The 13,608-nt window shown below is 43.9% G+C and overlaps 1 long non-coding RNA gene across 1 annotated transcript; it reads left to right on the top strand.

Moving 5' to 3' along the window:
- Positions 1 to 9,280: 9,280 nt before the first annotated feature.
- Positions 9,281 to 13,192, top strand: LOC123802333 (uncharacterized). Its single transcript, XR_006782500.2, has 3 exons — positions 9,281 to 9,415; positions 9,507 to 9,542; positions 9,822 to 13,192. It is a non-coding gene; the product is annotated as an uncharacterized LOC123802333 (long non-coding RNA).
- The last annotated feature ends 416 nt before the right edge of the window (positions 13,193 to 13,608 follow it).

Genomic DNA, 13,608 nt, shown 5'->3' with positions numbered 1-13,608 from the left:
ACACAAAATAAGATTAGTCTGGGGGAGGCACCGAAGGCCAGCAGGGCTGAAAGCAGTGTCTCTGTGGGGAGGGGCGCTGGGTTGAATCTGGGGAGAGGGTCCCTGGGGAGGGAAAGTCAGTGTCTGGGGCCGTCGGAGCAGGTGGGGAGGCGGTGCTGTGGTCAGGGGTCCGTGTGTTTGCCGGTGGGTGTTCAACCTCGAGGCTGGGTGGAGGGGAGATCTCAGGGGGAGACTGGACAGGGGGCGTGGGTCTGACCCGCTAAGAAAGGACAGGCTGTGTCTTGGAGGCGATGGGAGGGGGGCGTCTTGCGGGATGGTAAATAAAGAGTCTGTCTAACCAGACTGGCAAGATAGAGCAAAAATAAAAACACCGGCGACGAAAGCACTTTAGCAAGGGGTAGAGAGACTGGTCGCTTACTGCTTATCTCGGCTGAGGTAAGCTCCGAGGTGGCCACCTTATGTCAAGTAGCAGAAACCGTTTGGACCCTCTTTCCCCATCTGTCCACCTGTAAACCCAGAGTTTCTAAAGGAGAGTGAGACAATGTGCCCTCGAAGGTGAGGAGGAAGAGGAGGGGAAGGAAAGAAACAAGGGACGTGGGAGTGGGGTCCACTTCAGAAGACAAGACAGTGAGCGGCTGGAAAGTCGAAACCACGATGAGATATCACTTCACGCCTGTCAGAATGGCTTAAATCAATAACACAAGAAACAACAGGTGTTGGCGAGGATGTGGAGAAAGGGGAGCCCTTGAGCTCTGTTGGCGGGAATGCAAACTGGTGCAGCCACTGTGGAAAACAGTATGGAGTTTCCTCAAAAAGTTACAAATAGAGCTGCCCTGTGACCCAGCAATTGCACTTCTGCGTATATCTGAAAAAAACAAAACCGCTAACTCAATATGCACCCCTATGGTCACTTGCAGCCTTATTTACAATAACCAAGATATGTCAGCGACCTTACTGTCCGTTGATGGATGAATGGATAAAGACAACGTGGTGCGTGGACACAACGGAATGCTAGTCAGGCGTGAAAAAGAAGGAGATCCTGACATTGTAGCAACAAGGATGGAGCTTGAGGGTATAATGCTCAGCGGAGTAAGTCAGACAGAGAAAGGCAAATACAGCATGGTCTCTCTTATAGGAGGAATCTAATAAATAAATAAATAAATAAAATTTTAAAAACCTACACTCACAGATACAGATAACGGATTGGTGGTTGCCAGAGATGGGGGATGGGAATGGGGCAAAAGCACAAAGTAGCAGGTATACACACACACACACACACACACACACACACACACACACACACCTGTATCCCAGGGATGGAAAGTACAGCATGGTGGTTATAGATAATAATCCTGTGCTGTGTATTTGGAAAGTTTCTAAGAGCATAAATCTTAAAAGTTCTCATTACAATACAAAAATTTTGTGACGAGGTCTACTGATGGACATTGACCAGACCTACTGCAGCCATCATTTCACAGCTCCTGCAGATACAGAATCATCGTGTCGTACGCACGCAACGGGTACGATGTCATGTGTCGCTTATACCTCAACAGATTTTTAGAAATACTGATCCTCTTTGGATTTTTTTCAGCCGTGTAAAAATGTAAACCTTATTCTGAGATCACGGTCATACAAAAAGAGGCAGCAGGCTGGAATTATCCCGAGGGCTACAGTTTGCAGAGCCTGGATGCCGCCAGGCAGGGAAAGCAGGGCCGAGGTCTTGGCAGTGATTCGGTCCGGAGGCTCAGGATGCCTGGAGCAGGAGAGTGACATGAAATTGTTCACCGAAAAGGCCAATGAATTGGATGGTTGCTGGGCAAAACGCTGTTGGTTGTTTTTTTTTTTTAATTAGTTTTTTTTTTTTTTAAGATTTTATTTATTTATTTGACAGAGAGAGAGACAGCCAGCGAGAGAGAGAACACAAGCAGGGGGAGTGGGAGAGGAAGAAGCAGGCTCATAGCGGAGGAGCCTGATGTGGGGCTCGATCCCATAACGCCGGGATCATGCCCTGAGCCAAAGGCAGAAGCTTAACGACTGAGCCACCCAGGCGCCCCTAATTAGTTTTTAATTCCAAAATTCTGTTGGTTTTAGAAAGATAAATATCAGCGTGCTGTTCTCCATAAAACGTGTTCTGTCTGACACCAAGATTTCGGTCCTAACGACTGATCACAAGTCTCAGGAACCAACCCTTGAATTCACACTTGGTCCTCTGCCACGGACACTCCTCTGCGCCTGATCATATTGACTCAGTCTGAAGCTCTGCCCTCTGCAGAGCGGAGCTGGAGGAGTCCAAGAGATGTGGGGGTTTGGTCATGGTCCTGGCCAGTCGGGCACTAGACACCATGGCAATCCGATTTGGTGCAGAAGCGAGCGAAGAGCCAAGATCAATTGTGCTGGTATCAGGCTTACAGTAAAGTGGAGCTGATACATGAGCTAGCCCTCGGTGAAGCACTGTTCCCAACCCCACAGCCCATCCAGGAGAGTCCACGGTGCCTCAGCCAATGAGGAATGGGAGTGCAGGTTGATAATCCAGAAAGTCCCTCAGGAGTGCACTGGATAGCAGGTTTTCCAGATGTTGTTCTGTGTAGATTCCAGAACAACTTGAATCTCACGTTAGAATGGTTGAATGTGTAACAGTACTATATACATAACACTGTTCACTGCAAGATACTTAGTGATTACTAGACACATGCCAGGCATTTTGCTAGATGTTGGGAACAGGATGGCAAGACAGACGTAATATCCACCTCCAGGAAGTTTATAATCTGAAAATTACCATTACTTATATCTACATCAAATTTTATCTCTGTGTCTATCTATATTTTTATCTATCCTATCCATCCATCCATCCATCCATCCATCCATCCATCCATCCATCTTTGTATGTGTGCACAATAATCATAACATAATAATAATGACGTATCATTTAAGCTAGATTAAGTAATAATAGCTAGTAATAACATTGTGTTATTTGAAAGATCACAAAGACTGGGGCGCTTGTGGGTGGCTCCGTCGGTGAAACATCCGACTCTTAATCTTAGTTTGGGTCTTGATCTCAGGGTCATTGTGTTCAGGCCCCACATTGGACTCCACACTCGGCATGGAGCCTACTTACAAAAAAAAAAAAGTTCACAAAGATTAGGAATAAAATTATTAACTTTTTGGTATATATATACAGAACATTTTTAGAGAATCAGTACATACGAACACACAAACACACACTGTCTCAAAGGAAACATAGATGTACATGGAGCGAGAGCCCCAAACTCTTGCAGGGAAATCCCACTGTGTGGTCCTCAAATTCCCAGTCACTTGGGAGGTTAAGGTGCACACAGAGACATACTTGATGACGTTTTGGGAAAAGGCCCAGAAGTCTGCTTTTTTACAAGCTCTCTAGATGATTGTGTTGAAGGTGCTGTAGAACTCACATTTTAGTTTTTGTTTGCCACTATTGTCTCCTTAGAATGACTTTGGATACAGGATTGTCTGAATATTTTCATCCATAGTGGTCCCTGGGTTTTAAGCTGCATGATACCCAAGGATGAAAAACAGTTTTGATGTCATTTACAAAATAACTTTCTCCTTACTGCTTCTTTGTGAGTGTGGTTTTTTTTAAGTGGAATGTTCAGTACAATAGGCAGATTTATTGTTTGCAATAGTGTAATAACTGTTTTACTTGATAATCTTACATTATTGTCTAATCAGCCCCTTGGGTTACTTAGTTGTAGACATTTTTTCTTCCTTCTCTTTCATTTCTTGAGACATATCTGGGTTAATGAAACACTCAGAATAATCAACTCTGGTATTGAGCTAGCCATAGCTGTTGAATCGAATTGAACTGGGCTTTGGGGGATTATTTTAGATATGCCAAATAATTAATTACCATGATTTCCGGTTTACAAAAACATTGCATTAACGGATCTTATTGTTCATTGGAGATTAGTAGGGACTCCTAATTTTTGACATAGAAATATGCCTGAGATTATATCTCAAACACTGCCTATGATTTTTTAATTTTTATTATTTTTAATTTATTTATTTTGTATATGACCATTAAGCACATTTTTCTCCCCGCTGACCTCCCTTGAAAACATTTCAATAGAGATTACAATTATCCTTACAGACATTAGCAATCAGAAAAATTTTAAATAATATTTCCATTATTATCGGTATTTCTTCTTCCCTCCAGGTCACTTATTTTCTTGTTGGGTGTGATGGGCCTGTGCTAATCAGTAGGGTTTTCAAATTGTATAAACCGGTATTTCAGTAAATACTGGTAAATACCAGTGTTAACTCTTCAGTTCACATCCTCATAAAATGATGCCTCTAAGATCGACTCCTTTATCTGCTCATCTAACTTTTCATAACATAGAAAGATTTTAACTCAATTCAGATCAAATATGGCCAACACTTGAAAGGAGCAGGTATTTCATATTTCAGTTCCCACGGAAGAGAACTGCCTCCGTTCTGTGACATCCGATTTCCCATTGAAATTCGCACATGCAGTGTGAGTATGTCAAATCACGTTCTTCAATTACCCCGTCAGGCAGACACTTGTGTATGAAGAATATTTAAGCACTGTGGGTTCTAAGGATAAACTCATGAATGAAGGTTGTGCTCATGCCCAACACATTCAGTATGGCCACGGCTTCGCCCTGTTCCTCCTCATTACCCCTGCTTTACCTCCATCAGCTGCCCTGGATTTGTATCTGAGATGACATGGGCTGCCCAAATAGACTATTTTCTTTTTAAAAACTGGGCTACTTCTTCACATGACCAAGAATCTTCAGTTTAAAGTCTGTACCTCACTGATGGACTACTAAATCACTTTAAGATGTGTGATGGCCCTAAAATTCTTCAGCAGTGTCGTCATAGCCTCACCAGATGTAGTCATTAGATAGATCAAATATCAAATAGGCTCTTATTTTTTTTTAATTTTTTAAATTTTTATTTATTTTTAAAAATTTTTATTATGTCATGTTAGTCACCATTCAGTACATCCTTAGTTTTTGATGCAATATTCCAGGATTCATTATTTGCATATAACACCCAGTGCTCCATGCAATTCGTGCCCTCCTTAATACCCATCACCGGGCTAAGCCATCTCCCCACCCCCACCCCAACGCTCAGTTTGTTTCGCAGAGTCCACAGCCTCTTTTTTTTAAATTAGAAATGGAATATGGTGAGTGTGTTATTTCCAACACGATCTAGTGATCGTTAAGCCAGACATGTGACTGGATAAGTCTGTTTTACGGATGTCGTGGGTTCTAGGACAAATCTACCTCACTACTGCATTTATCCATATCAACTTTTTAAAAGAATTGTTTATTTGAGAGAGAGAGTAAACAGGAATGGGAGGGGCAGAGGCAGTGGGAGAGAATCTTGAGTAGACTCCATGCTGAGCATGGAGCCCTATATGGGGCTCGATCCCAGGATCTTGAGGTCATGACCTGAGCTGCAACCAAGAGTGGGATGCTTAACCGACTCCACCACCCAGGTGACCCTAAATGTCAATATTTTTTTAATCCCGCTAAGAAAGTTCATAAGAAGGTGAGGTGGAGAAAAGCATGCTTTCTGTGACTTAACTTTTTACAACTCCCAAGTGATTCATAAATTCGGACCATCTCCCCCTGGGGTATGAAACTCATTGCTTGGGAGTAACTACTTGAAGGCACTGATTGTTCCTTGCCTTGGTTATGTCTTTACCCGGGTTCTAATTTATAGAAACCTCAGAGTCCTTAATTATATGAGCTCCACGTGCTCCAGAAACCAAAGATGTACAGGGTTGCTTGGGATCAACTTTCTCACCCCAAAATGACTAGATAAGAGTCAGCCCCATATCAGACAGAAATTAGATCATTGCTTCTCCTCAGTTTTCTTTGATCTTGATGTTAAGATACTTGGAAAGAGATCAATAATGATCAGATGTCTCAAACGTACTGAAAAAATAATTACACAATATTTAACTGGCGTCATAGCACGACAGAATGGTGTTTCTTGAAATACAGAATGAGAGTCATGCTACTATCTTTAACTCAGGACAGGGAGAAGAACCCGACATCTCTCTCTGTACGTGTATATGTGTGTGTGAGTGTGTAACTGTGTATAATTATGGGTAATATATAAGTATATAATATACAAGGTAGATATAACTTTACATGTGTCTTATATATAGTAAAATATATGTAGTAAATATATATATTTTTAAATTATGTATTTTTAAATATGAATTAATACAGTATTAATATAACTATACATATTTATGTATATAAACTTTTCTCTGTTCCATACTAACTGAAACAATGACAATAAAAAATATAAGGCGGCCTGAATCTAGAAAAGTTGCCATAGAGATTCTTGGCAATTTCACTTAAAATTTCCTGAATCAATTTCCTACTGAGTAAAATGAACTATAGCAGTAGCTTTTATGAAATAGTAATTTAATTTTTAGAGAATTTGTTTACTGGAATTCCCTGTACACATTAACCTCTCTTTTTACTTGTTTGGGGGGCAAATCTCTTTCTTTTTTCTTTTTCTCATTTTTTTTTAATTCGCACTCATTCATATAATTGGCATACCAAATACTTAGAGAATGTGACCCAAAGTGTCAATTAAATGCATGTGTATAAATATTTATATGTAAATCTTCAATATCTTTCTTTTATTTATGCAATCAACAAAAACAGAGCAAGACATTCAATATCTTGCACCAAGTTTTATTGAACAATAAAAATACCAGCCCTTGTCAAGGAAAAGATGCTGGTGGGCATGACCAGGGACCAGGGAGAAAGTGTCAGCTGGGATTGTGTCATATGTCCGGTGTTACTGAGGGGCAATAAAACCAGAGGAATGTAGCCGTGACGACAATCAGGTTCCCTCTTCTTGGTGATCCAGTTTTACTGGCTACCATAGCCACGAGGAATTTTATGTTTTCTATGTCTTTCAACAGGTTTACTCCATTGGAACGGGTTTCCAGTTTGCTGGAATCAAATTATCGAAAGAATAGTATATTTCATTTAAATTTTATAGCTGTGTGAACCATTTCATACATATGTAAAATTGCTAATCTGGAAAAATCAAGTGTGATTACTAATTTTATTTTGATTCAGAAAGTATATAAGGGTTTGTTCAAGGGGCAGAAGAAGCTGTGGGGGGCCTCCTGCTCTGGTGAATGAGGGTCCCGTATTTGTCCTCGGCATCTCCTGGTTGAAATGTTAATGCACTTGGGAGTTTCTCTGGTTCCAATGAGTGTATCGCCTGTCTCCGGGAAGATGGGGATAGTTCGTGTGCACGCCTGACTTTAGAGGAGTGAGGACAGAGTGCACAATCAGTGAGAGCGAGTAGGGGCAGCCCCGAGAAGTTGGGGTGTTTGGGACTTCTCAGCATCTAAAGGAGAGGAGCACTTCTGACTGATGCAGTCCTTTTGTAGCCTGGCTAAACAAGATTTATACCGTGACATTGTGGGGAAAATCTTGGTATGTGAGCCTAGCATAAGAGAGAGACTTTAAACAAGATGCAAGAAAAAGTAAAGTCGCATGGTCAGTTTCACTCTTACAATGAAGTTTTTCCGTGGGTAAGATAAGATTCGGTAAGAGAGCCACGGCCCAAGTTTTGTAGTTCTTCAGAGCAATCCAAATCATTGATGAGCATGCGTATCTGGTCTTTACCATTGAAACCTGCCTAGAAGGACATCCAGGGGAAATGATCTATTTAAGAGTCATTTTAGGGGGTCCATATATTTATTTTTGTTACTGTCTGTAAACACGGTCTTGGCTTTTCAAGGATGCCAGCCTTTGTTTCTGATGAGATATGTCTCCTAGTGATCACTCGAGGTTAAAATGATCCATACTAGGCCGTGGACACAGGATGATGATGACAGATGAGATGAGACACTGCACTGACACTTGCAGCAGGGAGGCGCATGGCGAGGAGAACCCCAGATGTGGGCACAGGCATCCAGAGTTCCGGACACCAGCCCTGTCCCCGGGGCTGGGCTCTAAGATTTCACAGAACTCCTTCTGACTGCAGAATTGAGCGTTGAAAGGTTCTCACATAAGTGATATTTTCACTCATGAACAAGGCAGTGACAGACACACATGATTTTAGCCCTGCAGCCTTCATGAAACCAGCAGGACCATGGGTGGGGCAGCAAGTTTCTTCAAAGATACACTGTATGCGTTGGGGGTCAGAGAGCGCGATATGCCATCTTATCACAATACTTGACTTCCTCTTTAGAGTCTGACAAAGCTTCTATATTTTCATAGGACCTCCCCCAAGCAGACAGACAATGCTGGGGGGAAAAAAGGAAGCTGAACAATGATGTGCTAAATTTGAAAGAAACATAACTTTTCACATGATACCAGACCTTTCCCAAACGCAACGCTCTTTGCCCTGCTTGTGGTCTCCAATTTTTTCCAGCTGAAGCCATCCCGAGGAAGTGGTATCATCAGCTTAATTAAAAATACCTCCTTCATCTTGGCTGCCTTTTACCAAAAGGAGTGATTTGAGTTCTTAGAAGAGATTGCTGCTGGCATTACAATAGCCGAGGGGGCTCTTGTGGGACCGGTAGTGTAGTTAGGTAAACAGTGATCTCATTTTGGGTCATGCAGTTTTACTAACATCATCGTGAAAGGTATCAACAAGATATGAGGTTGCTGTCAACGTACTTAACTCCGTTTGTTTTGGCTTTTGGGTTTTTTCATCTGACGGAGTGAACTCTCAGGAAGCTGGAAACATTTCTTTCCACTTAATTTTTGTCACTGTAAAAGCAATGCCTGCTCATTAAATAATTGTAAAAGGATAGGAAAAAAGAGAAGTTACTGACGATCCCCACGCTTTCAAACACTTTCTATTTTCCTTGATTGTGCGGCACATGAAGGAACTCTCATTATTTTTGAAGGTTTTAAATAATCCTAAATGAGGACACTTCTCAGTCTGTTCTAAAGACAAAATGGTGATTGAAACCCCACACGTTTCAGTTGGGTTAAACTTTGATCAACCCAGGTGACCAGTCCGTAGATCTTAAAACCCGGTGGAATACTTCTATCAGCCAGACCACACACCCAGATTCCTGGAGCAGGGCTCGTGTTTGTAACCAAACATAACCCCAGAATGTTTGCTTTCCTAAGCGTTTGAGACACATTCCTCTCATTGGAAAGCTTTGTGTCTTTACTCAACAGCCTCCGTATCTTAGCTATGTTAAAGATACATAGAGAAGGGGTGACATCACAGTGCTGATTTTGTTCTTTAAGCTCGGCACTCAGCTCCAGTTGAGCAGTTACAATGAGTCATGCAATCTTGTGACCGACCGGGCACTTTTCCAACCCGAGACACAGTTAAGATCTCGAACAGAACCTGGAGTTGTTTGAAGAGGAGGTAAGAACAGGACCTGGACTCTCGGTGATACCAGGCTTGTGTGAGTAACAAACTATGTCCCTATTCCTGCTGAGTAACACACCGATGATGAGGTAACACTTAGTAAAGCTGACTCATTTCCTCATTTACAGATGAAAGGGGCTGTTGGAGAAATGACTATCTCCCAGGTAAGCGGTGCTTCCTTCAAGGAATGCGTGGCCAGTCTTTTTAAAGCAAGGCTGACCGTGACATTGGCTCGCTGGTTATCAGGTCTATTGAAAAGGAAATTTTATTACGAAATCGTGTCAGACGTTAAAAGCCAGGGCCATTTCTACCCTTGACTACGTGACAACTGTGGATTTCAGAAGAAAGTGCTGGAAAGCTTGGGGAAATCGGGTGTCATATTGATGGAACACTGAAAATGAAAATGTGGGCTTAAAGCAAGGTTTCTTTTTATTTTCCACCAGATATATTTTTACTGGTGATGCTGGACATCTGTGTGGGGCATCTGTGGGCCAGCGCTGGATGCCCCCCTCTGTATCTAGGGACGCCGCAATTGTACCGGGATGGGGACTGTGGGATTTCCAGCCGTGTCCTGTTGGCTTGAACCCATTCAGCAGGCACTGCCGTCCTGGGAACCCAAGAACCCTCCTCCTCTCTGCCTTGCCGTAATCTCCTGTGCTTTATAATCAAGGCTGTCTTTACAAACACACTCCTCGAAGTTAGTTTGCAGCATACTTATTTTTAAAAATACAAGAAGCCTCTTGGGAGAAAAACATCAGATGAGTGCATTCCTCACCAAAACTCATAACTCTTTTCCTCCTCGACTGGATCTTCACTAGGACTTTACCAAAATGGAAGTAGGCTCTCGAAATAGGATTTTGTTATTTCCATTCATTTACAACGTGTGAATTGCCCTCTGTTGCCCCTTCTCCTACTTGGTATCCCTTCTTCTGAATTCTCGTGTAATTTTAACAGCTGTACAATTCTTTTTGTCGTTGGGAAATCACAAATTGTGAAACACGTTAAACTGAGCACATTTAAAAATAACCTAGCCTTTTCTACTGTTTGGGTAAGGCCGTTTGCTTGTTTGGGGTTGCTAATGGGAATAAGAGACCATGTGTACTGTTACCTCTAGAGCCAGCTTGTTTGCTCAGAGGAAAGAATTCATTGAATAGCCATAGACTACATTCCAGAATGTTGGCCAACCACTTTGCAAAAGTGAACTGTTGGGTCACAGCAAAACCCGCCACCACTCCTGGAAAAGCAGCTCCAAATATCTGCCCAGGGGACAGAGATCTTGCTGCAGGATGTCCGTATGGGCCCTCCTAACAAGTATTTTTATTAGTGGTTCTCTCCTCCTCTTGGTTTCCTAAGAAAAGGCTATTGGAATTTTTAGTCCCTGGAAATCCACTCTTTTTTTCGAAGTTACTTCCTATGTTTTGCAATGAATCCTCCCAATGAACTTGATCTAAATATTGGGTTGCAGGCTCGGGGTAGGGGTGATTTCAAATAGTTCAGGGCCCAGAAGAGATCTGTCGCGTTGTAGTTCTCTCCTTCCCTGCGAACAGACAACAATCGGATCGTTCTGCAGTTGGAATCTGAGACTCTGTGGAGCCATCGAGCTGGTCTGCAGGGAGGCTAAGACCTAGCCTGGCAGGTGGGATGCTGTGTGTCCCAGCTCCCTCTCCCTCTCCCTCATCGATCTCTTTTATAGATTGGACCACTCTACTTTGATCTGCTGTTCTACAAGAGTTCCTTTTCACCCAAACAGATAAATAAATGGGTTTGAAAGTTGGTTAGAAGGGAATGTCAAAGCACAGCCCAGAAAGAGGCTGGCATCGCCTCAGCTGGCCGTTCAGAACAGAAGTCAGGGCAGGGCTCAGGGACTGTGCCGGCCTGTCCGGGTCTCTGCTCCTCTGGATTCTCAGAGTCTGACTTATAAGGCAGCACAGAATGGGTCATGTCCTGGTGCCTGGTCCACCCAGGTGGAGTCTGGACTCCCTCCTGCCCCTCTCTGCGCTACATGGCCTTAGCAGGTGGTAAAACTCTCTGGGAATCAGACTTCCTGTGACCGGAACCGCCACGGCGGCAGGTAAGCCCTCACTCCTCTTCTGCAGCGAATGGTGACCTCTCTCTCCCAAACCCTAAGACTGAGGTCCCGAAGGCACATTCTCTTCCCTTCCTGACCCCACCACTTTCCCTTTCCAAAGACCTAAAGAGCCTTTGCCTTCACAGCGACCCTCAGATCTGTCCGTCCCCACGGCCACCGTCCTATTTTTGGCCCTCCTTATGTCAGGCCCATCTGTACTTCCAACTTCTTCTTCCTTGGGCCACACGCCTCCCTCCAGTTCTCGTGAATGCATCACATGACGGCCAGATGGGTCTTCAAATGCTGCTTCGAAAATGTCACATTTCTCACGAAAATCTTTCCCACTTGTCTCAGGGTATTCAAATCCCACTGACACACTTCTCTATTATTTTGCTCAATGAATATCTGAGCACTGGGGTTTCACTGTTGAGCACGGTGGGCCAAGAGCAGCCCGAAGACATCATTTCAAGTCAGCAAGCAAAGCCGTTTTCCGTATAAGGGCAGACGATGCTCTTCCTGGGCGCTTGAACCAGAAGGAGCTCAGGAGCAGACAAGCTGCGGTGCAGCCAGCCACCCTTCCCGCGAGCCAGAGAGCCGGAGCTCGGCGTCCCGGGCTATACTCTAAGCGCTCGGGTTACACCATGAGCTCTCACGAGCGTGTTATTTAGGTCGGGGGAGCTGAGGGGAAGAATCCCTTCTGTGTTTGGTGTGTATGTCAGCCTCTTATGGGGAGCCGTCAAATAATAAAGAAAGTCAACAGAAATGTCATTTCTAGTAGCTTTTAACTAACCGTGCCGTCTTTGGATATCACATGTGTGTGTGAAGACAGAGAATTCTAACTCCCATCTAATTAATCATTTTTAATTGTTTGGATGAAAAGCAAAGGCCTGTCAAGGGCATGAGAACAAATTCTGGTGGTGGGGCCCGTGGAAGTCAGACTCTGATGGTTGGGCGCCTGCAATGTGACAGTCGTGGTCTCTGAAGGGCCTGGACCTCCTACCTCGGAAGGAGGGGTCCCAGCCTCAGCGTCACTGGCCCGGCTCTTTCCTGGCCTCCTCCAGCCCATGGGACAGCTGTGGACTGAATTATGTTCCCCCCAAAATGTGTGTGTTGCAGCCCTGATTCCCAGCATGACTGTATTTGGAGATGGGCTCTCTAAGGAGGTAACTAAGGTCAAACAAGGTCATCAGGGTGGGGCCCTGATCCCATAGCACTGGTGTCCTTGTCAGAAGAGGAAGAGACAGCAGGGAGCTCTCTCTCCCTACACCATGTGAAGACACAGTGAGAAGGTGGCAGTCTACAAGTCAGGAAGACAGCTGTCGCCAGAACCTGGCAGTGCTGCCACCTTGATCTTGGACTCCTGGCCTTCAGAGGTATGGGAAATAGCTGTCTGTGGTTTAAGCAGCCCGCCTGTGCTGTTCCATTACCGTGGCCCATGCTGACTAAGACAAGGCATCTTCAACCACTGATACAAGGAGGGCCCTGGCCATGGTTCTGCCTCTTTGCCTCTGCTCCCTGGTGCTCTGGGATCTCCCACGGTGTGTGCGTTCTTACCCGCCCACCTTGAGTAGAAGCCTTGCCGCGAGGACTCCGGTGAGGGGTCGTGTACATATGTGTCCCCCTTGGGTAACAGCCAAACACATCCCTCACACTATGAAAAGGAATATTTGTTGATTGATCAACTGGCCTGCCAGTTGGTAAGCCAAGTGGTACCTGGTAGGCTGAAATAGTTTGTTTTTACTTCGGTTTCAGGATTGGCAAAGAAATATTGAGGATATTCTGCACACACTTCTGGCTATTTTGAGATCTGAGAGCTGTTTATTTTTTCCTGGAACGATCCAGAGTGTTACTTCTGCCCTTCAACTGGCACGTGGACATAACATAGAACAGCAGGAGCCAAACCCTACAAGAGGCGTACTTTAATTGTCTTTGAAGGGAAGGTGTTTTATCAATAGAATTAAAATCCCATTAACTTCTGTAGTACTTGACCAGGGTACTTCATCCTGCACCCGTCCTTTAAAATCATTTAATCTCTTCTTAGAAAAAGAGGGGACAATACCGGTTGAACCAAAAATGATTTCTTTCTGCTCTCCTGGTGTTCTTTCTTCATTCTGCATGAAATTAATGTTGAAGAAAGGAGCTGAGCTCTTCAGCTGTGGCCG

This window comes from Ursus americanus, chromosome 31, assembly GCF_024610735.1.
Source record: "Ursus americanus isolate L20-20 chromosome 31, mUrsAme1.1.p, whole genome shotgun sequence".
Taxonomy (NCBI): Eukaryota; Metazoa; Chordata; class Mammalia; order Carnivora; family Ursidae; genus Ursus; species Ursus americanus.
The sequence above is the reverse complement of the archived record's forward strand: the minus strand, read 5'-3'. Positions and strand labels throughout refer to the sequence as shown.